This window comes from Lissotriton vulgaris, chromosome 3_2 (assembly GCF_964263255.1).
Source record: "Lissotriton vulgaris chromosome 3_2, aLisVul1.2, whole genome shotgun sequence".
NCBI classification, from domain to species: domain Eukaryota; kingdom Metazoa; phylum Chordata; class Amphibia; order Caudata; family Salamandridae; genus Lissotriton; species Lissotriton vulgaris.
This window is the reverse complement of record NC_141690.1, coordinates 145,338,437-145,366,264: the sequence shown is the minus strand read 5'-3', so window position 1 is coordinate 145,366,264 and position 27,828 is coordinate 145,338,437. Positions and strand designations below refer to the sequence as shown.

The 27,828-nt window shown below is 44.0% G+C and overlaps 1 protein-coding gene across 1 annotated transcript in view; it reads right to left on the bottom strand.

The window, feature by feature from the left end:
* STK32B (serine/threonine kinase 32B) overlaps positions 1 to 27,828 on the bottom strand; it is a 1,691,669-nt gene that overhangs the window by 1,207,173 nt on the left and 456,668 nt on the right. The gene's annotated exons all lie outside the window — the stretch shown is intronic.

Below are 27,828 nucleotides of genomic sequence, written 5' to 3'. Positions count from 1 at the left end.
GTCACACGTGTCCCAAGATCTGCAGTCAGGCTGTACGTCACATCTGACCCATCTCCTTCGGTGATCGTGAATCTTTGAATAGGTACAAGACAATGTTTTAGAGAAATGGCAGAAGAAGATATCTACGCATGTGAATTCCTCCCTCAATTCTACGCATTTGGGAGATACGCTCACTGGTCACAGTCAGAGGTCCATTACCAAGCAGTGCATATGTCGGCATTCCTACTGAGTTTATGGCAGGTTTATCCATCGTCCTATTTATAACTCAAGTGAGGATAAATGATATTCCCACCAACTGTGCATTACATCATATTCAACATTACGGAGCATTTCCCTTCAGGACTGGCTAATCTTTTCAAACAGGGCGGGGGTGCCATCATCGAGAGTCAGGCAAAACAAGGTTTTCTCAAGGGTCAATAGTTACTCATGGTCATCATATTTATATCCGGGACAGCAACTGGGGTCTATCAAAATGGGGCGGGGATGCTTCGGGCACTCGCGCTTGGGTGCGAAAGGGGGTGGGGCAATCTGGGCATTGGGGGTCAATCTAGACGCTGGCGTTCGTCTCTGAAGAACAGACATAAGGTGCCATTGACATATAGTTCCCCTATAAATGGCCAGATTTGGGGGACTTTAGTCGTCTTACCTGTCCTTTCCTTCTCAGCCAATTCAAGTTCATTCATTTTGCAGAAAGGAGAGGCAGTAATGTGGCGAGATACAATCATTTTAGTTTCGGTCAATTTCGCTGAACACCTTCGTGTTCAATATGTATCAAATCAGACTGGTGCCGGTGGGGCACAATTTTACCAAAAAGAGGGAGAGAAAATAGGGAGACTCTCATAGAGAGTGAGAGTCGTCCGCAATCTAAACGAGCCATTCGGTACACGTATGACATGTAGAGAGAGGGAGAGAGAGAGAGAGAGAGAGAGAGATAAGGGGGTGGTGAGAGAGAGAGAGAGAGAGAGAGAGAGAGAGACGTGTACGAAAATAGGTCACTTAGTGCGCTCACAACACAGAACAGCAAAGGTCAGATAACACGCAAATACAGACAGAGGGAAGACATAAATCCGTACATTACATACACACACACTCAGACAGGGAAGACAGCACATGTACTACACATATATAAGACATTCACAACAAAGCAGAAAACAACAGGTGGCCAACAAAATCCATATTATATCCTACGTATCTTTACTATCCTATTTATCTATGTGCTTAGCTCTTTCTACCCTTCCCTCCTTTTCTTTCTCGCCCATTATCTCTGTGAGTGTTCTCAATTGCCAATACTTACACCTCGGTTGGTCGGTCAGAAATTAACCTGGTCGTGCTATTTACCCATGGTTGGATCTTAAACCATTTTTCAGTTCCTTCCTTTGGTGGGAAGTTCTCCAGGCTGGGGCAACGGCAAGTATTGATCGGGAGAACAGTCGGACAGCTTGGCTATATCTATAAGAGTGTGAGAAAAGGGGGCAGTGCATTTTGAACATCAGCAACATTTCTAACTTCCCAGACGGGTGGTGCCGTGGTAACCCATACCCGTATATTTTTCTTTGTCCTTTCCCTACCTAGTCAAACGTCCAGTTACATTACTTAACGCGTCATTTCTAGTCAACTTTTCGTCATTCAGTACCTGTCCAGTTTTTATGTCAGTCCATCCTCCCAGTTGCTATGTTCTAAGGAGGAACAGTCATGTTTAAGTCTACGTCTTTTTTAAAAACTTATCGTCATGAGGACTATGCACATATTCCCTCCTTCCCTTTTCGTCGGTGGTTCGACCATCGCTCTCCCATATTTCAGCCGATGTTCTGACGTGACCTGCAGAAGGGAGGAAAAAGAAGGGGTGGGGGACATCATTCAAAATACATCAGCATGCAGTAGTCAGAAAATGTTTTTACCTACCGCATACTCGACCTATCTCCACGTACTGCATTTCTTTACCATCTCGGCGTTTAAGCCCAGAGGGACCAGTAATGTCAGATAGATAATCATTGACGATCTGCGTATCTACATGAGTTACGTGGTCGTAACCTTCTTTGTCGGGTGCAAGGATGACGGTCAGGTGACATTTCCGTGGTGTCGTTTTAAGGGTGTCTAAAACACTTCTCTGGCTGCCTGTGATACATAATGTAGCTGCTAAATATCTGATCCTTTTGATCTACATCTTTCATCATACTTATTCTTCGCTCATAGTAAGACATCCAAAACTCATTAATGCAACTGCTACAACCATGCTTTCTTGTTCAAGATACTTTTAATAAAAAGTGTTGAGGTACAAATACAGGCCTACAACTCAGTGGGCCCGCTACGAAGCAGATTGAAACTGTACATAAGAAGAACGAAGTTGGTGGCAGTTCATTGCATAAAGTGCAGCAGTGCAAATAAAATCGTATTAAACTTCCCTACAGAGCAAGCATGATGCATGTCAGTAATTCATCTTTAATAAATTCATAAATTCCTTATCCAATGTTCATTCATTACCTAAATTACACCAATTCATTTTCCAAATCATAATCAGTACCCACCCTAAGTCAGTTCATTGTCCAAGCACATACTCAATATCCTTCGTATCTACTTTCATTATCCAAGAAAACTACATACATATCTCGGGGCAAAAAAAAAGCTGCGTGGTCAGGGTGCAACAAAGTTTATTCAAAAAGTCTCATTTTGTGTCGGCGCCATTTTGGGTGGGGTCAGGCGAGTTCCAGCACAGTCAGAACATCTCCAATGACTCGTGGTTGGACCAGGACCTTCCGTTGGAAGTTCAAAAAGTTTGAATCATGTGGTTAACAGTTCTAACAATATGGACCATTAGTCAAAGAGTGGGGAGGGCGGCAACAATTTTCCTACCGGGTCATTCTGGTGTTCCACCGGAACTGAACAAGTCTGTGCCGTGGCTGCATTTTAGCCATTTCCCATCCGAGGCTGGCGCCGGCAGGAGTTGCACCGATGTCGTGGTTCCCAGTGAGGGGGCGGGGGTGCCCATGCGGAGGGATCGGGGTGCCCCCCGGCTCTCATAGAATCTTCAAGGTTGAGGAGAGAAGGCATGGGGTGCGTGCCCGTCCTGGGCAAAAGACCGCTTTTTGATGTTGACCCTCTTTAAGTAAGAGCATTGGGGTGTCGCTGGAAGCCTCCACCTGGAGGGAGGTGGGGGAGGCTCGTTCGCGTCACCTCCCCCTTCCAGCGACCCCGCGCCGTTCCTCGGCTCCGTCGCTTCGATGTTGGCCGTGCTGGCCATTGAAGATGGGGGGGGGTGGTCGGCGGCTGAGGCAAGACAGCCCCCCCCTTTCCTTTTTGACAGGTGGCGGGACTACCTCCAACTCTCCAGGGGTGGACATGTGGCGGGACTACCTGTAACTATGCAGGCGATGGCATGTGGCGGGACTACTTGCAACTGTCAGGCGTTGGGTGTAGTTGCCGCCATTATAGCACAAAGAAATGCCGCCATCCTTGCTTTGGCTTCGGCCGTCGACGAAAGCCGGATCGGGTGAGAGAGAGGGGTGGTCGGTGGCCGAGGCAAGACAGCCCCCTCTCGTCCCCGCGGCCTGCAGGGCGGCAGAAGAGAAGAGATGGAGAGGTCCTTGTCATTCTTTGGACCGCCTGCCCAACATCATCTCCTACTGATCGCGGCCAGGCGAGCCCCTCGTGCCTCGAGGCCTCGCCTTCCGGATGGGCGTAACCGCGGACCTGTTGCACTTCGGGAGCTTCCGGAATGGGGGTAGGTACCTATTGAATTGTTTCTATTTCATGTGACCGTTATTTTGGGCTTGGCAGGCAATGAGGCAGACATGTTGGGAGCAGGAATAGGCAGTAGAGCCTAGCTACCTCGTGGCTATTTTTTTTTTCTGTCAAACTTTTCGCCATTTTATATTTCTTATTACGAACTATTTCTAATGTTTCTTATTTTTAGTGAAGTCAAAAGCTCATCAGGGGGTTACTGACTTAGCCTGATTTCTTTTTATTTTTCTTTCTCTTCCTTAGCGTGTTTCGAGCTAAAGCTTTCTGTTAGTAGGGAACGGTGATCACTTCATATATTTTATGTGTCCTTTTCACTAGGGGGTACTTCTGGACGGACCAGACGAGTTCCCTCCAATAAATGGTCCGGGGTGGAACTAGATTATCGATCAAAAGGGGAACATATATTCCTTCATTAGGGTATCATCCTGGACAGACCGAGCGATGTACTTCCACTTACTAGGGTAGCCTCCTGGACGGACCAGATGGTCTACTTCCACTAAATGGCCCATGAGCGGGGAGCATATGTCCTCCATAAGGGTAGTCTCCTGGGCGGACCATGCGAGCTACCCCCCAAATAACCAAACAGTGGGGAGTGGGTAGGACTGACGAATTCACAAAGGGGCATAACCTACCCTTTACTACTTGCAAAGACTAGACAGAATATTTCTATTCCACGTTGTTTGTAAGTAGAAAATACCTCAAACGAAACAATTCCTGGAACAACAATGACCAGGCAACCAACCAATCAGTGGGGAGAAAAACAGGCATGACGGATTACAACGGGGACAAACGTCTGCATTACCTGCCCTTCGCTATCCAGAAAGGAAGACAGAATATTTCTACTCGTCTCAGTTTGTAGACAGGGAAGATCTCAAAGAGCAACAATCGATTATTAATCGATTTCAAACAATCAGTGGGGAGAAAGGTAGGCATGACGGATTACAACGGGGACAAAAGTCTGCATTACCTACCCTTCTCGATCTGCAAAGAGGGACGACGTTCCTATTCGCCGCTGTTTGCAAACAGAGAATGTCTCGTTCTCCAGAAGAGAACCAATATGTCAAGTAGCCTTCAAAGCTAAATGAACCAATACCAACAATATCAGTATACAAATACCGATTCCAATACAATCAATCAATCAATCAGGTGGATAGAACCACCCTACCAATCAGGCGTAAAAACACCCTACTTAATCTTACCCGGACCGGACCATACGGACAGTTCTTCGACTTCCTCCTCCAGCGCCCGATCGTTCTCTTACTCCATGTAGCATTCCTGTGGGATTCCAGTCAGGACAATAGGTCACTCAAGAGAGGTCCGTTCAGAATTGGCGAAGTTCTTTTGATCGGCAGCCGGGCTAGGGCCCTCTCAAGGCAGGTATACTCCGATCATTTTAGATGTTCGCTTCTTCGTCTGGATCTCTCTTACCGAACCTTATGTCACTGATGGACCCCGCGTTGGGACGCCAATTGTGGAACAGGAGCCCAGATTACTACCGATGCCCAGGCCGCTGGCGCAAACCGCCTCTTAGTTCCCATGTTGAATAGTTACCAAATAAAGAGACGGGCGCTGGAAGCAGGAATCAAGAACAGAGTTTATTTCTCATGAGGAGAGCCAGTCATTTCGGACACGAAACACGGTGTCTTTCAGGAGGTGCTCTAACAAGTGAGCTGAGACTCTTTCTTTTATACCTTACAAAACATTTGATAGTACAATCAGGACAGTGTGACGCAAAGGAAAAAACATCCCTATAATCCTCGTGTCAATCCTACCCCACATATGTTCACAATAGGGACCCTGGACCTGCTGATAAGAGGGGAGGGTAGTCACGCAGCTGAGTGTTCCGTCAACTGTTTAGGATGTGTGCGCCTGATCATAGCCCAGGGGGTGGGGTGGCTAGGACCAATAGTGGGTCCTTTGAAGAGGAGTGACTTCATACAATAAGGGCAGTAAATGGTGTCTCCTGGCTTAGGCGATGGCCTCGGACATGTGTGGTCAGCCGGACTCGGGGGAAGGGGTCATCAAAGGAGTGGTATTCATGCTGCGTGGATAATCGAGCGCGGAGGGAAGGCTTGTCAACAGAGGGGCATTCATGGAAGGAAAGGAGGTGTTGGTCAGGCGCGGCCGTGGCTCTCAAGGACAGGGTCTTGCAGAAGAAGAAGGTTTACGGCTGGCCCATGTGAGGAGAAGGGAGGGGGTAGCCAGGGTGGACACGGGGACAGAGTCACATAGAGAGAGAGATCTTATGACCCGTACATGAGAGAGCGGGGGCAGTCAGGTGCAGCTGGGGAGGGCTATGTCAGCTAAGGCGAAGGATGCCTCTTCAAGAGGGAATGGGGGGGGGGTTCTGTGCGGGTCAAGCAGGAGAGTTGCCTTTCACAGCAGGGTCGCGCAGAGGGAGAGGGTTTCATGGTCTATGCATGAGAGAGGGGGTGTAAGATACGCGCAGGAGGGAAGCCGGGGATTCCAATGGGTAAAAGGCCGTGGTGCCTAGAATGGCTGTACATATGCATAGGGGTATGGGCTCTTACTGGCAGAGTGATACGGTCAATAATTTACGGTATTCATGGTGCTCACAGGGAGAGGAGCGGGAGAATAAGGGAAATGAATGCTGTTCATGTACATCAATTTCTTCAATTTCTACAGTGTTCTCTTTTGGTTCAGCGCATTTTTTGAGTGTGTGGTAAAAGGAATGGTGAGGTCTAAGTAGTTGCTGCACAACCTTGATCACTTTATTGAGTAAAAAAAATCAAACAGTTTGGAAAGGCATGCAAAGAATTTGCTGTGCTACTGACATCACAAAAAGGTAGGTCTATTGGCAGTAATACCATTTTTAGCTACTGAATTGACTTAACTGTCATGGCTCTGAAGTTGCTGGATGACAAATTTGATACAATAAAATGTTGTCAAGCAAATTATTAGTCAAGAAGAAGTGCAAGATAAGGACACTGCAGCAGCTCAAACAGAACCTATATAAAGACTAAAAGTCGATCAAAGCCCTCTTCATTTAGCTGGGAGAGCACAGTACCTTTGCCATACTCTAACACATCTGTTTGAAGAATACATTCCTGGAAGAAGGTAGTGGCTTTGAACACAGGAGATGTGCACATGGCTTCCTTCAGGGTGTCAAAAGCTTTATGGCATGCCTCTGTCCAGATCACCAGACATGGTTGCTTTCTGAAAGTCAGCTCTGTCAAGGGTGCAACAATGGAGCTGTTAGACTTGTCATCTTTGGCGTGGGTTCTCCTGCCTTTTTGCCTCTACCTCCTGTATTTTTAATCCTGTGCTGTATTTCGTTTGTGCTGGCTTAGATGTTGTGGCACTTTGCCACTGCTGATCAGTGTCAAAGTTCAACTGCTCCCTGTGTAAATCGTTGTTACAATTGGTTCTCCCTGATTGGTATATTTACTTTACTGGTAAGTCCCTAGTAAAGTGACTTAAATTTGACTATTATTTTTTTTAGCGCTTCTTCGTACTTGGTTGTCGCTGCCTTTAGCATTTCTCTATACCTCATTGTCGCTGCCTTTAGCGTTATCATTGTGTATGGCTTTTGGATCTGAGTTGCGATGTGGCGCAGTGCCTCTTTCGCAGCCTCACCAGCAGGTTTCTCACATACAAACACAAATTTTCCTTCAAAGCTAATGTCTTCTTCGTACACTAGGCAATGGCTGCAATGGCGTTTTGACAACAAATTTGCCAACCATTGATCTTTACATCGACTGAGGTGTGTATGGCACACAAGAGCAGCTTGCTTGATCACGGCAAACTCTCTGGGAGAACACTGTTCGTTCATTAGGTTACGTAGCCCCTATCTCATCGCCAGTTGTAACGTCATCCCCAGCCTTGGAGCATGTAATGATTATGCCACACACAGAGCTTGGTATTGCATGTCTTTATTCCTCGGTGTGTAGCAAGTAACTGAACATTCTACATCATGAATTCTATCAACCACACCCAAGCACTTATGTCACTGTTCTAGGGAATCTGTCAGGAGCCAAAAGGGTCTTGTCTTCTCTAACTCACAAGACACTACACCCTGTCTCCACACAATAGGCCTAACAACCCTATAGTGCCACTCCAGACAGTTTGGAGCCAAGGCAGGGGAGGAAGGGGATTCCCTGCACTTCAAAGTCACTGCTTCTCCAACCTTCCAGAACCAGTGCACTAAAGTATAAGTATAAAAACTGGACCTCAGACACCACCACTTCAGTACAATTCTGAACCAGTAGTTAACTGCCAGGATGAAGGACTGCTGTGCTGTTACCTGGACTCCAACTCTGCTGGACTGCTGAGCTGCCGCCCTCTAGTCTGGGAGTGAGAAGGACTGGACCTGCATCTCTCCAACACAGAATCAAAGTGACTCAAAAGGCTTGCGTGCTTGCCTTCTGTTCTGAAGTCCCAGGGAAACAAAGACTTCCAACCACCCGGCTACAGCACCTGGATTCTGCCATTTATGAATCTTGCTAGTGCCAGTCCAGTCCTGGGCCCTGGGAAGTGGGTGTAAATAGTTGCTCCTGTAGAACACTGATGCATCGCTTGGCTACACCCTGCATGTTTGTTGACACAACCAGAATTTATGTAGTTTTGTTCAGCAGATGTGTATTTTACTCACCCTGGCTAGGATTGATGTTCCTGCTTGACAATGTACATACCAAAAACCCAATTTTTAACACCACTCAATAAAGCACGTAGCTACTGGGTAAAGGCTATATGAGTGTTTTCCAGTACCAGTCACTCGAATGGGTTCTTAGACTTATAACATGTATTTACAAAATGTGCAGTACTCATTTCATATACAAAACTCAACAATCTACATGTTATTTATGACAAATACTTAAATTATAAATTACTGTAGTTAGGAATAGTAAATCTGCACATCATGAAATATATGATGGAAGTGGATGTCTAGTAGATGAATTTGTTGTTGTTCGGTACTGCTGTGTGACGTGACGTTGAGTTGTCTGTTATTACCATGTTCTGCTGAATGTGCTCATGTTTTCTTTATTTGTCACTTGTCATATTAGAATTGGCTCTTCTTTGGTTGCTGTGCTGTTTGTATTTTTGGGTGGTGGTGTTGCTGTGCTGTGTTGGTGTACACCAGAGAGAGCACAGTTCTCTGCGGAGAGGTACTAACACCAGACGTTGGTGTACATGTCATGTCCACTACTGGCCACAATGAAAGGAAAGCTAGGATTGCCCCAAATATACAATTTTGGGGTGGGAACTGAAACACATTGCTTACCCGCGGTTATGAATTGCTTATTCAGAAGGTAATTCAGGGATTTGTCAGTGGAGATACAGAGTTGTGCAGTCTATATTAGCAAAAGATGCAACCATCCGAAATTTGCAAAGGTAGGTCATACATTTTCTAAAGGTGTCACCCAGGTCCATACTCAAATGTTGTGGATCCACCAGCAGAGAATGACAGGTGGAACAGTTTTGACACTAAATAAGTGTGTTTCCATGGCTGTTAGTGTTTATGGGGAATATGATTACTGGTTATGGTATTGCATATTGGCAGAATTGTTCTACTTATCCTTTTGTGTCTGTAGGTATATACACATTTCTACTGCCCACACAGATGTACTAAGACCTCAAGAGAAGAAACTCACCGGGAAGCTTTTGTACTTACTTTTAACAGCAACAGTAAAATGAGAATTTGTGAGTTGTGCACTCCCCTCTCTTCCCTACAAACAACAATTTAAAATCCATTTGTCTGGCAAAATACATGCTGCAGTCCACAAGTCTCATTAAACTTCCAGGCCTAGGTGCACTTTCTACACCATATACTAACGATATACAGGCAAGTTAAATGTGCCAAGTACTAAACCAATTCAACCATGTTTATAGGAGGAACACAGGCGCTCTACTCCTGGTTAGCACAGGTAAAGTGCACAGAATTCTACAGCCAGCAGTTGGATTTGTCTGGCACCTTTTTGTGGACTTTTAGGGTATGATCATAATGCAGTGGCTTATAGTACGCATTCTTCTGGCCTTGCCCCTTGAGGCATATATTTTTCCTGATTTCCTCCTATTCCATTATTGAGGTCGCTCCTTACTAGTACAGTCACCCCTATAGAAGGGGGTGGGCGTTAGCTCCTTTCGCCCATCTGCTTGCCAACCATACATCAAACAAATGGTTCATAAAGTCTACATAGCATATAGCATTCAAAATATTGAATGCTCACATCAATGACAAGGCTACACGATTCTCTGTGGGAAAAAGAGCAACCCCCCAAAAAGGTGCAGCTGAAGAGGTGGTTTGGAGGTGCAACAGATCCCAAGTAAGATGACTATTTTGCATAAAAGCAAAAAGGAGCATTATTTCTGAACTAGTTCAGACTGGTTTTGAGCTACTTTGTTCACAGCATTAGCAGTCTGAAAATTCTAAGGCAGAGCAACAGTTCGAATAAGCAAAACGTTATTTCTAACCTTAAAAAATAACAAAGGGGATGGGTCAGGAGAGCGGTATATCTTGTTACAGAAAAAATGCAACTGAAACACACAGATGGTGTCATCACAGTCATCCGCCTTTACCGGCGTGATATACAGTTCGATGAAAGGAATGTTATTGCAGCTGTTAATTCTGATGGCGATGGTTCAGTCTAACAGCTTTTTCCAGTGATTTATTTTACAGCCGAAAGCGGACTTCACCGAGCAAAAAGCAACCGTATATTTTGAATCAATTGGTGACCTGAAGTAAAGGAAGGCAAGAAAGTTATCAAATGGCAATCTAGATGTGGAAAAAAACAAAACCATAATTCCATCAGGAAAGAGAACAAAAGAGCAGCCTGTGCGGTAGAACAAATGACAAGCAAATGCAATATCTTAAATAAATAACAAGGTGAACACTTGCTGAATAAATGTTTCAGCATTTTCAATATGATTCAGAACCAGACATTTTCCCTCAACGACTTAGTGATCAAGGTATTTAAATAGTATGAGTACTCACATACAGTACTGTGAAGTGATTAGAGACTAAAACATCTGACATTTTCGATCAAAAGGAATATGGTATCTAAATTCAAATAAAATCAAATGAATTAAAATTTACTTTGAACACTCACACATATGTACTAGATCAGACCAAAGTATATTTTTATTCATTTGCTCTCCCACTGAACTGATGTTTGATTATTTGGAATCTCAGAAACGGGCTTCACTTATTTTCAGTCACATTATTGGCAATATTTGTGATGGCGAGGTTACTTTGACCAGGAAAAAAAACTGTAATCTTGCAAATATGGTCACTAGTCGGATGTCATTGTCCCTCATTAAAAAAACACAAAAGCAAAGAATAATGGCCCACATGCATCAACATTGCCATTTGCGATTCCTTATTAGCGAAAAATAAGGATTCGTTAATAAGGAATAGCAAAAGGCTATGCATGAAGAAATCGCTAAAAAATGTCGATTTCTTAATATTCCTTAATTGCGACACGCAAATTGTGAGTCGCAATTAAGGAATACCTCCCCATTCATTCCTATGGGCCTAGTGGCCCTTAGGAATGAATGGGAAGTCATTCTCAATTTGAGAATCGCAATAAGCGAATCGCAAATTGAGAATGCAATTTCAAGGGTGCAGTGGTGTCCAAAGGACACCCTGTTGCACCCCTGAAATTGATCTGTGCACATATGTTGCACACACACATGCACTTAGGGCATGTGTATGAACAACATGAAAGTTTGAAAAATGCACAAAAGGGCATTTTTCAACGTTTTTGCAAATTACCATGAAGTTGAACTTCATGGTAATTTACTACTCCTATTAGCGAAACGCTAATTTTTTTACTTTGATGCATTGCATTTAAGGAATCTCAATTTGGGAATCCTTAAATGCAATTGCAATTTAAGGAATCTCAATTTAGAGATTCCTTAAATTAAGATTATTGCATTTGGGATAATGCATCCCAAATGCAAAAATACCGGTCGCAAAGGGGCAGTTTATGAGAATCTGCCCATTTTTTGACCGGTTTTTATCTTGAGGCATGTGGCTGAATATTTTTTAAATAAAAAAATAAGTTTATTGGGATAAAGAATTACAGTGACGTACAAAATATAGGAACAGTGAAAGTAAAAGCATTACATACAATATATCAGTTGGACTGGATAAGCACCAAAGGTGTAAAACAATCAATCAAAGATTACGTATATATACAATATAACCATATCATACGCTACATCGGTATGAAAAAAGAGGAATTTACATGTTCTACAGAAGGTTATAATACATAGTGGAGTAGAAATAGAACTATATAAGAACATGGAAGAAGTCATGGAGGTTTAATGACTTCTTGTTGCAGAGGTGTAGGGATAACAGAGCATTTAGCACTAGTATCAATGAATAGTGTAACCGGTGCCCACAAGTCTAAAAGTTTGAATGCCAAATGTGTCGGGTACACAAATGTGGTGTCTAGCATATGATTGTAACAGACAGCATACCACCATGCTTAATATAAGAGTTTAGTAAAGTCTATCCAATTCTTAGTTATTTGTTGGAAGGCTACTGCTAGTAAAAGGTCAATTACTTTTACATTGGTGTCGCAAATTTCCCATATAGAAGATAAGCTACCTAAAAAGATATGTGAAATAGAGGAGTGGTTGGAGTGAAAAATCAAGTTAAGTTGTGTCCATACCCTTCCCCAAAAAATCCGAACAAACTTGCATGTAAAAAGCAGATGAAATAAGTCAGCATGTGGTAGCGTTGGCTCTTAGATCCTTGGATAAATTGCCCTCTTTGGACTACACAAAAGGATAATATTTTTATTGCAAACTGTGAGCAGCTATCTTCCCAGAGTAAATGTTTTCCTTTGCTTAATAGCCACCTTTACTATTTGCGTACCAATCAGCCGAAACTGCGAATACTTTCTGCTGTGTTTTGATTACATGGTGTGGTGGTGAGAGGTTTCAGTTTCCTGTATTTGTTGTCCATGAAGTGTACAGTCCGCTGACTCCAAACAAAGGTAACACAGATTGTCTTGAAACCCACATATTATGGCAGTCTTTGCAGCAGCTTGACTTTTGTGAGACAAGTGTCTTGCCTGAACGTCATGTCGTGTAACTATCTCCTGTCCCTCAATTATTCTCCTGGGGAGACAGCTGCTAATACACCATATTGTGGATCGTACATGACAACAGCAGCAATCTACAGTAAATGTCACTTGCTCTGACAAGAATGTTGCGTTACAAGTGACACGCTCAGCTAATTAATTGCAGCAATTAGCATAAAAATTACTTTCTAAATTATACACACTAGACATCTGCAATCAGAACTGCAAATAACTTTTATTATGCTTCCTCTAAACATTCATGATAATTGTAAAAAATGCCCCTATTAGTATAGATGTAAAGCGGACACCATGCTTATATAATTTGCCTAGATGTGTATGAATATTCCTTGAATATTCCCATATAAGGGTATGCAAACCAATACTGCAAGAGAACCAATTTGCAAATTTTAAATTGTCTTTGTGAATAGATTCAAAATGTCAGCCAATAAAAACCAATGACTGTCTATTAACATTGGTAAAAAGGGGTTTGCATCTCAAAATTATACCTCCTTGGGCAAGAATAATGTTGGAGAAAAGTATTTGGTTCTCTAAACATAACTTTTCATGTGTGCTGCAATCTACAGCACACAAATAAAGTACAAGTTTTAACCTTTGTCAAAGCATAGTTTTTTATTCTGGACTGCTACCCTTCACATACAAATCTATGCTTGCCATCACTCACATACACATGCATTAAGATGAAAGGGTGTGTGCGTTGGTTCTAGGCAACCTAAAGGGCAGCAGCAATAGAAGATAGAACAACAGAGCCATATCTTACTTGTTATGGTACTGTCTTGTTCTCTTCCTTTCACACAGTTCATTGCATCAACTTTCTTTCCTGTTGTGCATGAAAGCTAGGTACATTTCCCCCTTCTTTTCTCCATACCGAGCACTCTTTACATATAATGCATACCATATTAGATGACGTGACTACATACCTTGTAGCATTGTGGTATATTTGTTACATTTCCTATACATTGATTTACTATATTGTATAATTCATTGTCTCTATATAATATGTGTGTGATGTAAAGCACTCTGACACCCTATGTTGGGATAAGTAGCACTATAAAAGAAGTTAAATAAATGGGAAAGATGGACTAAGGGGAGATGAAGGGCACCAATGGAAGGTGGACGTGAGGCAATCCATGGTGAAAGGGATCATTAGAAAATGAACCAATTTAAAAACAATATTTTTATAATGTGCTTGCCACAAGCCAACATCCAGGTTTAGTCTTGAGTGGGCCCTTGCAATATTATAACTAAAAACCTAAGATCCCTGACCACATCAAATAACGTGGCCTCAGTCTTGATAACATTCTAGAATCAAGCATAAACCACAGTCAAAAGAATCGAATTATAACTGAGTATACAACAAGGTATCACAAAATTTGTCATGAGTAAAGAAGCCAAGGCAGTAGTGCAGTCCTCTGTTCCACAGAGGTGTGACACTCTCAATTCACCCCAGCAGTCATTCCAAAAAGCACTTTGGCCCATTTAAGTTGGTATGTTTTGCTTCTTGGAGTAGACACTTTGTATACCTCTGTGCTATTGTTGTTTCAGTGGCTGCTCATTGTAGCCATATCAGTTTTAAAGTCACCTACACAACATAGATAATCCTACAAGATGTACTCATTACTATCTAAAACACCTCAGAATTAACAGGAAGACAATGCTCTCTGTGGAGTGCTGGTTCTTCTTTACTAGAACATCTCTACCATTTAGGATACACATTGGTGCAGATTTGTGGAAAAGTGATCAACAAAGAACAGAAAACGAAGTTTGCCGGACGAGGCTGAGTGGAATGAACGTTTTTTTTAAAGATATTGTGAAGATTCAGGAAATGATGCCAAAGTAACCGATGTTAACACATAACACAATTTTTAGGACAAATGTGTCATTAGTTTTTTATTTAAAAAAAACAATGTTTCCCAGTAGAAGAGCATTTGGAGCATTCAGCTACAACATCTACAAGTTATTTCCCCAAAACGCCTCATAGGGTAGTATTAATAGCACCCGTTCTGTTCCAACTCAACTAAATCAGATTTTGTCAGGTGAGATAAATATCAGACCAAATGGGCCAGGAATTGGACCAGCTAAAAAAATTAATTAACAACTATTTTTATTAGTTATTAAAAATCCATTTCAAATTGGTGAAGTTAGATCTAATACATATTGAGGATAATAGCTCTCCAGATTCTCCATCCTGTACTTGGCATAAGAGATGTGAAAGTGGTGTGAAATGACTTCCAGGGGAACACAATTGGCTAACCTGAATTGCCAGAGATGCCTCCTCTGAGTTCAAGGCACTATTCAGGGTTGGGGCCTTGAGCATTACAGTGCCACATTCTGCTTGTAATAACAAGTTGGTGCACTTGAAAGAGAGAGAAGCTGATGCCCGGAAGATTCCTCTGTAAACCCTGTCTGCTTGCTGAATGACCTTGCTTTTGTTCTACCAGACATTTATCTTCAAGTTTGTTGTCAGTACAGTGCCAGCTTCAAACCGGATGTTAGTGTTAAATGTGGGAGGACAGTGATGATTACCTCAGTGGACTCCCCTATTCACCCTCAACCCTTAGAGCCCAAGTTTAGTTTTGACATTTTGAAAATGCTGTGTAACATGGATATTTGTCCTTGTTTGCAATAAGGCAAAGAGAACTACTAAAAAAGTAAATAAGATTGCCCCAGAGAACTTTTAACGGATTGGTTATGGAGATCATATGCGCCATTCCCACCACCAATTAGTGGCAGGCAAAAATGTGGAACCACAAGGCACCCCATCAGAACATTGCTGGACTTGCAAAAGGATACCAGGTGGAATGACCCTGCTGCACTTGCCATCTGGGGCCTGTGAGAAGGACCTCACGAGGTTGGACCCCTTCCAATTGAATTCCAAGGACAAAAAGATCACCAACGATAATAATGCTGATCTTCAGAGTTTATCTAGAAATATAAGAAAGCAGGCAAGGGTTTTCCTGTGAAGAATCCCAGGTGACCAGTGTATCTGACATACGCTCCATTTCAGTCAGGCTAAAATTGCACCTATGTCCCAGTCTACAGTGACCATTGATCACAATTGACACTTACTCATACTTTTCAACCCTAAAGATCATTTAAACCCGCTGGGGCAAGAAAGGTACATGCTGTGCTTAGCTTGAGATAGGCGAGTTAGAATTACCTGTAGAATGTTGAATGCATGATGTCAAAGAAGCACCCTTTAAGTTTGTCACACAAATACCATTTTAAAGATTACTCCATAACCTAAATACAAACATAATATATTTTTGTGTTAACAGTATAAGTCCCCAGTAAGTCCCTGTTCATGGGGGCCTCAAGATAGACAGACCCTTCTGTATCCCAACTGTGGTGGCTAAGGTAATTTGCCACTTGTATCCTGGGCTCATACTACTCTGGCTTTGCACACTGGGCCAAGTACACCCTTTCCACACTTGACTCTGAGGGAAGCAACAGCGGGCAGTTCATGGAATCTCAGAGAGATAGTCTGGGGTGTTACACCTGTCAGTCGTAGGATTTTCTTCCCCCAAACATTTTTCCTTTGCCCTTCACTTTTTTCTGCAATTCGCTTTTGCTAGCCTTATAACTCTGTGTACCTTCCCACTGCTAAGCAGTGATAAGGTGCTTGTGCTCACTACATAAAACCTGCTAAAATTGGCTTACACCTGATTGGTATATTTAAATTACCTATAAGTTTCTCCTTCCCTGCCATGGCTCCAGACTCACTACAGGCATACAGCTGTTTGTGTGGGGACAGGACACAGCCTATCAGGGGTAAGTGTGAAGCTGTGCCCAAATCCTCCCTCTCACCCTCCCAGGAAGGCTCATCAAGTCACACCTAAGTTTTCATTTGTGTGTGACTGTCCAGTGGGAATGCACAGAGTCCAGCTGTCACCCATCCCAGACATGTATTGAAAACAGGTTGAAGGCACAAAGGGCTAAGAGCAAAACAATGGCATCTTTCGAAAAGTGCCATTTTTAAAAGTGTAATGATAAATTTGAATTTACCAGTAAGAGGATTGATCATTACCATTCCAGAGGTATTAAACATTACAGGTCTACTCTCACTCAATCAGGGATTGCAGCTTATTAAGTGTAATAATGAGTTCTCAATGTACCGCAAATCGAATGTGGGAGTTTTCCCTACCAGGACATGTAAAATTTGAAAGTACATGTCCTACCTCTAAAGTATCTAGAGCCCTGCCATATGAGCTACCTAGGGCCTCATTTATTGGTGACTTATATGTAATAAAGGGGGAGGTTCCGGCTAGACAAGGAGTTTTATTTGCCAAGCTGACATGGCACTGTAAACTACACACACAGACCCTGCAGTGGCAAGACTGTGACACGTTTATAGGCCTACTTGAGGGGGGGGGGCAGAATAAGTGCTTCAGGCCCACTATTAGCATTTAATTTGGAGGCACTGGGCACATGTAGTACACATTACTAGGCACTTATAAGTAAATTAAATATGCCAATTGTAAATAGACCAATGCTACCATGTTTAAGCAGAGAGCACATGCACTTTAGCACTTTTATTAGTGGTAAAGTACCCAGAGTCCTAATGACAACAAAACCAAACTTAGTAAAAAGGGGAGACAAAATGTTTGAGGGTGGATCTGCAGAAAAGACCATTTCAAACAAGCCCACAGGGCAGGGTGCATTGCAGGTTGGACATGAACTTTTACATTTTACATGTCCTGGTAGTACAAAACTCCTGAATTAATTTTTCACTATTAAATGCAGGCCTACCTCTCCCATAGGATTATATTACTTTGCCTTATTGCATTTGAAAAGTGCTAACTTTTGATTGGGAACAGGTCAAAATTTCTAGTTTGGTCTCAGAGATTTTTTTTATTTTTTATTCCAATCCATGATATGATAAAATAGGTACACATCGTAATTCATTGACACAGTCTTAGTAAAAGCTGGTAAAAGAAGATACAAAGATTAAGATTCCTCTGATGCTCAAAAGTAGGCAACAAAAAAAGATGTTACATATATATATAAATAACCACACCATAAATAGCTATTAACAATAGGTGCTCAGTCCATCATATGTGCAACCATGGGGCCCCATATCTGCATACCCAAATTTCTCATAACAAAGCTTTTGAGAGCATATAAACTGTATTCAAGATTAAAAATAGTATGAAATCTAGCTCTCCATTGCCCAAAGGTAGGGATTTCCTTCTGAAGCCACATAGAAGCAACACAGAGCCTGGCCACTGCCGTCGCCAGGAAGATTATGTTGCGATGCTTGTATGTTTGGTGCCCCACCCGCATGTGCACCTCCATCCCTAAGAGCATGGAAGAGGCTGAGATATTTATGAATGCCCCAGTTATTTCCCCAAGGAATTTCTCAATCTGCTCCACAAAATTGGAGAAGCACCCACATGTATAAAATATGTGTGCAATATCTACAGCATCTGCTTCACACCGAAAGCACTTCCCATTGCTAATCCCTCCCCATTTAAGCATTTTGGTGGGGGTATCATACAGATTAAACACCGTCTTATAGTGCTGTGACCGTACATTAGCTGATAATAATATCTTCCTCGCCACATCAATAGATTGCTCAACACGAGTGCCTTGGCATCCTAGTCTTTTGTCCCATTTGAGATTTTGGGCCTCTAAATCATCCTTCGGGGTATCAAGCAAGATATTGTATAAGGTCCCTATACGGCAGCTTTTCCCAATGGCCTCAACAACAGGATTTTTCCCTAGTTTCCGCCGCTTTTCATATAAAAAGTTGTGAATTTGCAAATACTTAAAAAAATCAGTCTTGGGCAGCTGATTTTTATCTGCAAACGTAGCATATGAAGCTAAGCTCCTATTAATATAAAATCCCTTTGCTTCTCCATCTATTTAGGGTTCTATCCCAAAAAATTGCTGGGAGTAGACCCAAGGCGGATATAGGAGTGTAGTAAGAAACTCCCTCGATTTGATAACATTTCCGGATAACCTTCCACACCTTATAAGCAGCGCTTAATACCTTGAACCAAGTTTTTTTTATAGTAGCTACATTCCAACATTGCAAATAGTCGGCTCTAAGCGTCAGCACCCAACAGCATTTGATAGATAGATGGTAACTCAGCAAAGTAAGAACCTCTTCTCCCGTTAATAAAATGTGCATGTTCTGAAGAATGCAAGAGTAATAATACAGCGTAAAATCCGGAACTGCCCACTCGCCATTCTCCCGAGGTAACATTATTAAGTGCATAGCCCTTCGGGATTTCCCTTGGACCCATAAAAATCTAGGACAGATTGACTGAAGTGATTGCAGCTGAAGGCGGGTGAGGTCTAGTGGGACTGATCTAAAGTATAATAAAACCAGAGGTAAAATCAACATTTAAAGAACATTACAGCGCCCGACCAGCGAAAAAAGTAAACATTCAAAGCGATCTAGTTGTTGTTTAACTGTCGTAAAAATAGCCCCCCAATTGACCTCCACTAGTGCCTTTAGGCATGTTCTTAATTTAATGCCCATTTATGATACCTCGTTCATGAACCTAGGAGAAATTTTTAATAATTGTAATAAAAAATCATCTTTAGTGGGAAAGTTAGCTTTTAAGTTACAATTTTTAAAATGCCCCTTTTTGGCATTGTCGTGGCCTAACTATTTGTTGGCTGCAGCCTGCTCCTAGGTTGCATAATTGGTTGTAGTTGGCAGCTAGAGTTTGTTTATTTCTCCAGGACAGCTGCACAATAGAGGGATTTTGTGTACCAAAATAAAGTTTGGATACCAGATTCCATTGCAGTTGAGTCACTCAGGGCAGAGGTACACATCCTTTACCATTTAGGGGGAAATTGCTGTCCCTTTATGCTTTCTCAGCTGGGTAACATGTTGCTGCACCTAAAATAGGATTGTTTAATGTACTCCATGCTTCTATCTACAGTTTGTATATTGTACCTGCTGTTCCCTTAACACATGTGCTGCCACTATTGAGTGCAGTAAGGCCCTAATGCATTGAACTGCTGTTCTGAAAAAGTGGGTCTTCAAGTAAAGTATATTGTCTCCATCTGCAGTCTGACTAATGTAGTGGTGCTCTCCAAGATCCCTTTCTTCTGCCAGCTTCTGCAGCTTATGGTTGTCAGGCTTTGCTTTTCAGTTCACTTTTCCTGCAACCTTTTATTCGCTGAGTGACACAAATATTGCTGTGTACACCCAATATGAGCTTTCTGAGATTCTGAGACTAAATGAGGCAGGGCAGGAATACTTGGTGATCAATATTATAGTCAGGCAAAAATCTGCAAATAATTACTTCAGCTCTTTGACACACTGTGGCAGGACATCATGAGACATCTTCAAAGTTTCACCCTGTTGTTCATGGCCCTTCTTAGGTATTTACCTAAAATGTTTGGCTTTCTCTTCTTACTGTAATTGGATTCACAATGACAAACCCTCTTCTGTGGTACAGAGGGATTTGTTATTAATAGCTTAGAAATGGCACTTCTAGAAAGTTGACATTTCTCTGCTCTAAAACTCTCTTTGTGCCTTTAAGTTTTATTCCAGTCCACTCTGGCGGCTGGGGAGTACATTTGTGCATTTCCCAGAAACAGCTATAAACATTGGGCATGCAGCTGGCATGACATACCTCTGCCATTTGAGGGTCTGGCTGGATAGATTGGAAGAAGAGATTTTGACACTTGGCCTCTGGGATGCCAGATCATGGTCCCACTAAAGATTAAGATCTGCATACCACTACCCCATGGCAGACAGGACTGAAATTTAGGGGAGAAATCTGTGGTTCAAAGGGATTACCTCTGACCCACCCCCAACTTTAAAGGTATATTACAGTATAACTACCTGTGTCATATTTCGGCAGGGTAGAGATACACTTGTGGGGTTGTGGGACCGGAGTTCTTAGAACCGCGTGGTGCACACTGCCAGAGGAATATGTTGTGCACAAAGAGGATTACTGCCTTTGGAAGGGACCATGCACCCTTCTTGAATAGTGGGTGGCCTGGGCTGACTACCTTCTGCTGTGTGGCACACTGAAGTGTGGTCTCCAAGGGCTTGTTGGATTTCTCCCTGTTCTCTTGTGGAGTTCTCAGGGGTTCAACGACCTCCAGCGAAGGACCCACACCATCAACTTGTGACACTTGGAGAGCAGTGCCCTGTTAAGAGCCTATATCGTCTGCTGGATTCCAAGTGGTAGAGATGCGTGAGAGTGGAACTTAGCATTGTGCATGGAGACCAGATTGCCTTGTGCAGAGCCCCAAAAGTGCTGCTTGCATCTAAGGAGTGGGGCCCCGGCATCATGGGACCTCAACGTGCATAAGAGTCTTGTAGGTGGTGAGAGGATTAATCAGTTGTGAGACGCCACATGGCCCGCCTTGTTGATCGTGCTGCATCCGTCTTGTGCAACACTCCAACTGCGTGCTAATAGCATGTGGTGTCTAATTCACAGGTTGCAATCCTTATGGATACGGGCGTATCCATTGTAGTGCCTCATTCTACCACGTGTGACACTGCTGAACTTGTGCTTGTATGTGTGAACGGAATTGTCCGGGGCGAGAATTTTGCTCTTAGCTCTTTCCCATCCTCTATTAATGTGCCAATTTAAAACTAAAGCTGAAATGTGTAGACTTCTTGTGACCATTTGTGTTAACAAAGCTTCTTGAACCATCCTTAATATAGCCAAGACATGCCTTAAAAGATATCATTACAATAAATTAGGGGATTCAAGTAAATATCTGACTTATCACACATGCACGGGCTATGCCCTGTGGCCACCAAACTTGTATTTTAATTACATGCACAATGCAACACAGCTCCCAGTAGATCCATAATTTGTAATTAAGCCGGACATGTTCTAATGCATGCTGCTTCATCAGGAGCTGAGATAATTTTCAAATCAAGTTGAAGCAATTTCTCTAACTATTTTCCTTCTATAACATTTCTCCGTTAATGTTCATAACTATGCTCTAAATGAATTCTGGTTGTTTTTGTTCTGTATGGTTATTGCACAAGGTCTGTTGGTGTGATGGACCACTGCGTCTACTCCTGTTGCATCTCTGTGACTTCCTGGATACAAGTTCAGGGGCTTATTTACAAGTCCCTTGTGCCACCGGCTCTTCACTTTTGTGACGCACCAGTGGCACATTTTACTGCCCCATATTTACAAGGGCATGAACAGCCACCCTGCGTGGCTTTTTCTGTCCTTGTAAATATGGTCGCTTTACAAGCAGCACTTTGAGCAAAAGGGGTGTTCTATGGGTGTTGCTGTGGGTGTTCCCACACAACACCCATGGAACCTGACGCATTTTACGATTTACCTGAATTGGTAAACCAGGGAGGCGCAACGAGGAGAAATGTATACATGTCTCCTAATTTTTTCCCTCTTTCTATGTGTTCTGCATGCTGCAGCACACACAGAACCAGGAAAACACCTCTGGTGAGTGTTTATGTACAGGAAGGTGTCTCTTCCTTCACAGAAAAATAATCATTAAAAAAATATATATTTTGCAAGTTCTATGTGTGCTAATGCAGCACACATAGAAGTTGAAAAACGCCATTTCAGATTGTTTAGGCGCTAGAAGGAAACCCTTCCTGCACATAAACAATAATCACAATGATGCAGGCATCCTTGCACCAAGGTTCAAGGGTGCCTGTGCCGATGCATGGCAGCCCATTGTGTGCCAGAGCAGGGGAGAGCACAGCAATGTGACATATTATTGTAAATATGCCCCATCCCTGTGCTTTGAAAGTGCTGCAGCGTGAATGATGTAAATGAGGCCCTCAGACCTTAGCAGGTGCACTTAACTTTTCAGCTTTTCATCCTTGATGAAAGGATGACGTTTGAAATAGGAAACAATAAATATATGTTATCTGTCAATAGGGCCAATACACCTCCATGAAGTTAACAATGCGCATACAAACAAATGTATTATGCATAATTATTGTTCCATTTTCATTTCATTATAATTACGTTTGCGGTAGCAACACATACATTCAATTTCTTTAAACCTATGCAGTTACTTCTCAAGGTATGCCTCCTACTTTCAAAAGTCTGACACTGAGGAGTGGCTTGCGGCACTATGAGAAAGCCTCGCTGATGCAGGTGCTTAGTTTTGAATGCTACCAACGATACCTCTTGGCCAAATTTTGTTGAGAAGCTGGGTATTTTGCCAACTCTATGAAAACTGCTGCCACACACTGTGAAGGCATCTGGAGGCAGAGGGTGAGGCCAGAAAAATGACACCTGAGCCAAGCGTGAAGACAGGAGGAAGAGCCTACCCGCGCGGCTCTCTGACGAGCAGGAGAATGTAACGGTGAGTGGGGGGCGGGTCTGCCTAATTATGACCGCAAGAAAGATTGAGCTCCCAGGAGATGGTGACCCCCTTGACCTCTCTAGGGGACCCTCCCCTGTGAGCAATGTTGATCAGGATTCAGGCAGCCTGGGCCCCAGGGTAAAAAAGTCCAGGTGGACAGGGGCCCAAGGCATGTCAACCACAGCAAAGCCCACAGTACAGGTGGGGGGTGCATTAGTAGAGGACCACAGCAAAAGTGGCAAGGGAGGGGGGAGTTTCCCCCTTCCTTGCCCAGGTGGGAGTACATGGATTTGGAGGAGCGCATCAAAGAGCAGCACCGCATAATTAAGGAGACTTAGGAGCAGTGGCCGAATATGTGTGATGCCAGGGAATGGGCTGTGGCAGCAGCCCCCGGGTGAGCGGGTCAGGACCCCACAGCCAGCGACTCTGGGGAGGTGGGGTTCTAGTCTAGTGGTGGGGCCAAAGGGGGTTTGTGAGTCTGGGTAACTCATAGTCGGGCCCCGGGGAAATGGAGCGGGACAGCCAGCAGAGCGGTGAGGCCCTGTGGTGCTCAGGACCCTCAGGTTGGAGCAGGCTGGCAGGGGGGACCAAGATTGGCAGGCGAGGCCGGTAGGAAAAGTGGGATGCTAGTGGGGTTCACAACGGCCTGAGACACTGGTCAAAAGCAGCAAGGGGTCCACGGCAGCCTACCCTCCGGCGATGGATCTTGCAGCAATTGCGGCAGCAAAGGATTGCACCAGCAAGAGTGGCATGAGTGCGAAAGGACAAAAGAGGGGAGTATGGCAATGTATGGGGGCAGGGGTAGAGTGAGGCAGAGATAGAGCTGGTTTATAGGGATGAGAGTGATGAATGGGAAGTGTGTGATGATGAAGAGGTGGATGAGGGTGGCTTTCGGGTAGCAGTGAAGCCAACCAGGAAGATTGGTGTTTGAAAGGAGGCAAGTACAGCTACAGGCAAGTCCAAGCCCATGGGGCAGAAAAAGAACAGCAGCTGGGGCAAGGACATGGAGGTCTAAGGTGGACTCTCAGGTAATGGGGATTGGTGGACAGCATGGGAAGGTGAGGACACGGGTACAAAAGGGAAACTCTGCTGCTCAGTGGCTGTGGGTGATGGGATGGTGGGGGATCTGGTGATGAAAACAGGTGCAGCTGCTGCACCTCCGTTGGACAAGGGGACAAATGGTACCAACTATTTGGTAGGCATGAGTGTCCAGACAGACAAGGTGGAAGGGAATGAGGGAAGGGATGATAAAACAAATGATAAACACCACAAAAAATCCCATTCATGGGGCTGGCAATGCCATTGGGGTCGCATCTATCTCCGAAAATAAAAAACAGAATATGGAAGCACAAATTTGTTGATGTTTTCAAACTACTACATAGTGAGATACAGGCAAAGGAGGGTTCAAAGGTAGAGGAGTGGGAGTTGACAAAGAGGAAGAGAGTGCCCATTAACATAGAAAATTATACATCCGCGTTTTCATTATATGCCAGCATGTATTGCGAGAAGCAGTTAGAGAGGGCAATTGCCTTGTTGAAGTACATGGATATTATTCGCAAGGCACAGATGCATTTTGGCAGTTTCGCCTGGCTGAACTATGATGAAGAATTTAGGGTAAGGGTGAACATCAACCCAGATAAACCTTCGGGGGAGGCAGATCAGGAGCTATGGATGCAGTGGATGTCCTATAAACAATTGTCGGCATCCACACATGCAGCTTGCAGCCTGCCAGTGACATACCGGGCTTTTCAGGCGACCTCCTGCTCTTCAAGGAGTGTAAGAAGCAAATTTTGGGGCAGGAGGAGCAGGTTTTACACCAAAACAGACAGGGGCCACTACAATCAATCAATCCATTAAGACATTTGTAGAGCGCACTACTCACCAGTGAGGGTCTCAAGGTGCTGGGAGGGGTGCTGCTATTGCTCGAATAGCCAGGTCTTGAGGAGCATCCTGAAGGTTAGTAGGTCCTCGGTCTGCCGTAGGAGGATGGGGAGGGTGTTCCAGGTCTTGGTGGCGAGGTGGGGGAACGATCTTCGGATGCGGGGGACAGTGTTGTGGGCGAGGTCGGCGGAGCATAGCTGTCGGTTTGGGGTGTAGAAGGTGAGTCGTCTGTTGAGGTATGCAGGTCCGGTGTTATGGAGCACCTTGTGTGCATGGGTGAGGGGCTTGAAGGTGATCCTCTTGTTGATGGGAAGCCAGTGCCGGCCTCTCAGGTGTGGTGTGATGTGGCTGTGGCGAGGGATGTCAAGGATCAGGCCTGCTGAGGCGTTGTATGCGTTGTAGTCCTTTCAGGAGTTTGGTCCAGGTTCCTGCATAGAGGGCGTTTCTGTAGTCCAGCCTGCTGATGATGAAGGCCTGGGTGACCATTCTTCTTGTTTTGGTGGGGATCCACCTGTAGATCTGCGGAGCATGCAGAGTGTGTTGAAGCAGGAGGACGAGATGGCATTGACTTGCTTGGTCATGGAGAGTGTTGGGTCAAGGATACACCCAAGGTTGCTTGCGTGGTCGGTGCTGCTCCCAGTGTGGACGGCCACCAGGAGTCAGACCAGGCTGAGGGGGTGGAGATGAGGATGAGACCTTCTGTCTTGTACGAGATCAGCTTCAGATGGCTGTTCTTCATCCACTCGGCAATGGCTTTCATTCCTTCATGGAGGTTGGCTTTGGCGGTGAGGAGGTCCTTGGTGAGGGAGAGGATCAGCTGGGTGTCGTCAGCATAGGAGATGATGTTGAGGTCGTGCAGTCGGGCGAAGTGGGCGAGCGGTGCCATGTGGACGTTTAACAATGTAGGGCTGAGGGATGATCCTTCGGTACGCCGCAGCTGATCTCGAAGCCTTCGGAACAGATGCTCTGCGTTCTGAGAATTGAAGAAGGTAGTGTTGGGGGTCCATTCCTAGAGTGGCCCTTGGGGTGGTGCCCAAAAAAGAGCTGGGGAGTTCAGGATGAATAACCATTAGGGTTGGGTATAAAGTTGTCAGGCAGGAGGAAGTCAGTCTCTTCCTGATACCTGGCATCACCGGGAGGGAGGAGTAATTTTGTCTACCGACCCGACCTACAGGTTGTAGACAGCAGGGTATAGGTGTAAAGTTTAGCATGCCAGTTTAGGACAGGTTGCGGGGCAGAGGTGATGCAGTACTTTAGATGGGTCGTGAGTCACATATGGGCGAATCCACCCATCGGGGAGAGGGTACACAGGTGACTCATGGCGGGGAGCTGGATGCAATGAGCAGGGAAGAAGTTCAAGAGAGGATGTGTGGATGGCAAGTGAAGGTGAGAACGGGGATATGAGGGAGGTCACAGAGGCGAGGAGGGAGGAGTGAAACAGGTGAGATGGGTTGAGAATGCCTGTGGAGAATGGACTGTGTTGTTATGATAAAGTTATATATTTACAGTTATGTATTGTCAAAAAAACTGTTGCAACCTTGCCCTAATAAAATGACCTTTTATGCTTTAAGTAACAGCGTGGAGCTTACTTATTGTGCGAATTACTTTACGTGATTCACAACAGATTTTGGATGATAATACTTGCCTATATACAACCCTGTGATTGGCTTAAATATACTTTATCCTCGTGCAAAGAAAGGATCGAAATATAGTAGTTTTAATCACCATAACGGCGACAAGCCGATAGGAAAATGAATGTTTTCAGCTCTCTCTGTCTCGTGTGTGGGTCAGCGGTGTTCTGTTACGCTGCAGGATAACTCGGGCTCATCCTGTGAAAATTACGCTATTTCTCTTGCTAGTTATTTAGGTGAAGCGAGGAGCAATCCATCCAAGACAATTTTAGAGCTGTGCCACCGAAAATTGCATAGAATCAGAAATTCGTTTTTACCTGCTCTGAAAATGATGTGCATTAACAATTCCCTGGCCCTTTTAATGTAAAGCTCATGGAAATTGACTTCCTGGCAAAGCTGTGGGGAAATCATTTAGGTTTGACATTTAAAAATAAAATAACGGTGAACGAGCTGGAAGAGACAAACCAATAGCGTTTCAGTTGTGCTTAAATTGCCTTTTTTCAGGCATCTAATAAAGAACATGTACAGATGTGTAAAGCTAAGTTTGGCAATATTGTTTTAACACAATAGATGCATAGTTGCAACAGATGGTAACAGGATAGAGAGTACAACACACTGATAATTATAAAACAAAAATAAACATTCAGAGTTGCAGTACTTAAGCCAACCTCTTTAATACAACCGTAGATCCCTACCAAGTCCAGTGGCAATAGTAGGGAACGGTGGCAGGGGGTTGCGGGTGTTAGGAAACTATTAAAAAAGAAAATTTACCTGCTGGTCACTGTCCGCCGCCACCTCTCCTTGCAGGAACCTGGAGCAAGAAGCACCCAGACTTTCAGACTCCCCTAGCCAATTAGGATGATGCTGATAGCTGCGTTGTGAATGGTCTGAGCGCTGGGGTTCAGCGCTCAGGGAGAGGGAGTGGAATCATGGGCATGTTTTCAGCCAGGCTGTAATAAGCCTGGATGAAGAACATGCAAAGTGTGCATGACTGTTTGGCCGGCCCGAGACGGCCGGCCAGACAGTCATGCACACTTTAGGTGCAGCATCAGCCACTTCTCCTCCCGGTTATGCAGGGAGCACAGCCCTGCCCACCCTAACCTGGAAGCAATTGGAATCCTAAAAATAAAAGGATAATAGCTTCTGTTATTATCATTTTAGTTTTTCTATTGCAGTGCTTTAAAGCAGGCGGGCGACGCTCCTCCACCTTAGGAGCCGCCACTGACAAACTCCAC